The sequence below is a fragment of the Echinops telfairi genome, unplaced genomic scaffold (assembly GCF_000313985.2).
Source record: "Echinops telfairi isolate 266 unplaced genomic scaffold, ASM31398v2 ScPeMD7_1713;HRSCAF=2227, whole genome shotgun sequence".
Lineage (NCBI taxonomy): Eukaryota > Metazoa > Chordata > Mammalia > Afrosoricida > Tenrecidae > Echinops > Echinops telfairi.
This window is the reverse complement of record NW_022105611.1, coordinates 10,816,157-10,819,359: the sequence shown is the minus strand read 5'-3', so window position 1 is coordinate 10,819,359 and position 3,203 is coordinate 10,816,157. Positions and strand designations below refer to the sequence as shown.

Sequence of the window (3,203 nt, the reverse complement as noted above, 5' to 3'; positions counted from 1 at the left end):
AGGGAAGAGAGGGTCAGGACAGAAGGCTGAAAAGCTTGTTTACGGGCCTAAGACCCACAAGTGCTCTCCCCTCCAGGGGTGGATAGTTTCCCCTCATGGAGGCGTTTCTTGTCCTTTCCACCTAGTCAGCAACGACTGTTCCACAGAACAAGCCACTCTGCATGTCCTAAATCAAATTCTCATTCCCCACCCCCCCCACCCCCTCTCCACCCCCAGGTGATTGAACTTTATTCAAAGACAACAGAAAGCCAGTGTACCTGAACCTCACCCTGTCACACAGTGCCTGCAATATGCAGATGCCCTTTTAATATTAGGTGAATAATTAGGAATACATTTATCATAACCAAACTACTTGGGGTCTTTAAACACGGAAGTGACTTTAAATTCATTGTTCTGGTGGCAATGTGGAGAACCTCCTAAAGTAGGATTGCACAACCTCAGCATTATCGATAGTTTGAGTTTGAAAATTCTGTGTTGTGGGAACTGCACTGTGCCCTGCAGGATGTTTGGCGGCTTCCTCGCCCTCTACGCAGAGACTGCTGTAGCATGTGTTTACACCACCCCGTTATGATAACAACAATGGCAACGAATCTCCAGACTTTGCCAATGTCCCTTGGAGTGTAAAATTGGCCTAAAAGAGAGGAAAAAGATGACAGATTCACCGATTACAGGGATCTACACATAACCTCCTCCCTGGGGACTGGACAACAGAAAAGTGAGTGAAGGGAGACATCGGACAGTGTAAGATATGACAAAATAATAATTTATAAATTATCAAGGGTTCATGGGGGAAGGGGGAGCGGGGAGGGAGGGGAAAAACTAATGAGCTGATGCCAAGGGCTTACGTGGAGAGCAAATGTTTTGAGAATGATGAGGGTAATGAATGAACAAATGTGCTTTACACATGGATGGATGGATGGATGGGTTGTGATAAGAGTCCTATGAGCCCCCAATAAAATGATTAATAATAATAAAAAAGATTCATCAGGCTGTTAGGAACGTGATAATGTTACAGGGGGAGAAAAGAGGAAGTGCGCTTGCTGGGTTGGGCACTGGATGTGGGTACCACATTTAAAAGAGGGATATGGCAAGCTGTAAGAGCGCCCAATAAAATGATCTTTAAAAAAACAAAGCGAGGGCTATGGGAAAAGACCACCCCACCCCCACCCCAACTGGCCCCTGAAATCCCTTCAGGGTTGCTCAGGGTCGGTTTCTCAAATAATTAAACCCTCCAATAGGCACTACCCCTTTCCCTGACCCCAGTTCAGCTCAGTGAGGTCTAATTCCCACGACTCGCCAAAGAGGAGTGTTTGACATTGCTCCGTGGGTAGTGAGTTGTTCTGCCAAAGCCACAGAATCGCTTTCTACCCAGCTCTAAGGGAGAACAGGGCAGATAGCCTGAGACACAACGCGTCAAACTCCAGATGTGGGGGCCTTTTCCCTTTACCCAAGCCTCCAGCCATCCCTGGGGACCCTCTCTGTGGGGACCAGGTCTCAGCGGACCCAGGAGGCTGCTTCCCTGGGAGGACTAGCCCCGAGGAGCCTGGGAGCTGCCCCTTCCTTGGCTCAGCGGCCCAGCCTCCGTGCTCCTCTCTGGCATTAATAACGGGAGCAGCGGGAGGCTTCGCACCGGTGTCGGAGCTGTCTAGATAATTATCCGGGGCCTGGGACCAGTCCCTAAATGACTCGGTGACCTGGGAATTCAGGAGGTGACCACCATCACTCAGGCCGTCTCCCTTTATTGTTCTCCCCTCCTGCTGCCCTGACATTTATTTGTCTGGCTTACATTCCCAGCCTTGATTTCAGGCCTCTTTGTTTTCCCTCTTAAAGGTGAGAAACAGCCCTCGTGGGGAGTGCGGGTCTCAGGTCGGAGGGATGATTGTAATGACACGGGGAAAGGGCATGTTGGAGTTTTTGCTCTGGCAATCATGTGCTCCCATAAAACCAGCCCCTGTGCTCTGCACTATAGACGTTCTGATGCCCTCTGGTAAGCTGCCTCTACAGGTAACCTCAGCGATCTACCCTCAAATATTGGGGTGGGGTGGGGAGGGTCAGAGAAACATCTCGTGCCACTTCCAAATCACACACTGGAGTCCACCTATCCCAAATGGTGATCGCTTTTAGTTAGTGTCCCCAGATGTGCTGTGGTTTCTCTCCTTAAAGAGATGTGTCCTGTGCTGCCCCTCGGTGCCCCGGGGCGAGCTGCGAGGAGCACGGGCCACAGCCCCCCGACCCCCATGCCTCAGAGTGAGGTATGTCCAGATAGATAGACAGGGTCTAGCAGGGTCTCCCCTCAAAGGCTTTGTGATGAATCGAGTGCAGGGTGACTACTTTGAAACCCTTCTCTGTAAGAGATCCGTGTCCACAGATGAGCACACGTTGCAGAGCTTGCAAATGTCCTTGAGATGGACTTATCCCTGGAGAAGAAGCTGTTGCAATGCATTGTCGGTTGGGCTTTGGGGCTTAAGTGGAGAGCAAATGTTTTGAGAATGATGAGGGCAACAAAGGTACAAATGTGCTCCCCCATGCCACCTATGTAGACAACAGCCACTCCCCCCAGAAGAAGCTACTTGAGAGGACAGCAATGAAGCTGTAGTTAGGGGAGAGGTGCATGTCTGATCAGAACAAATGGGAGCATTTAGGGGGAGGAAGAGAGAGTGGAGCACATCCTGACCCGCCAGGCCTGGAGGACAACAACCCTGCTCTGAACAGCCTCCGGACAGAGTGGACAATATGGCTGATCCCACCACAAGACACGCCATCCCTTGATGGCCCCAGGCTCTAAGGGGGACAACGCTGGAGACTAAGTGTTGGGACTGGCCCAGACTGACCCTGAGACACCGAGGCAAACCACAAAAAGCGTGTGGCAAAGCAACCGTGGGAGCAGAGCAGAGAGCCCCCGAGGGAATACAAAGGACAGACTTGGGGGCCAGAGCATGGTACCCCATTGGTCTTGACTGAAGGACACACCTAGAGATCAAAAATCAGACCTTGATCTATTTACAGGTTTTTCTTTCTGCTTAAATTTTTTTTCTTTTAATTAACTTATTCTTCTATGGGTAATTGGTTTCCTTTTTTGTTGCCATTGCTGTGCTCTCACTGATTGCCTATCATGCTATGGCTTGGTTTTTTATGCATATTAGTATCTCTACAGATCTATCTAGATAAGATAGACTGGATGAATAGTCTGGAGGAGAAAACAA

The 3,203-nt window shown here is 49.9% G+C and overlaps 1 pseudogene; it reads left to right on the top strand.

Moving 5' to 3' along the window:
- The first annotated feature begins 245 nt into the window (after window positions 1-245).
- The window catches only part of LOC101656612, a 9,441-nt pseudogene continuing 6,483 nt past the window's right edge, over window positions 246-3,203 (top strand).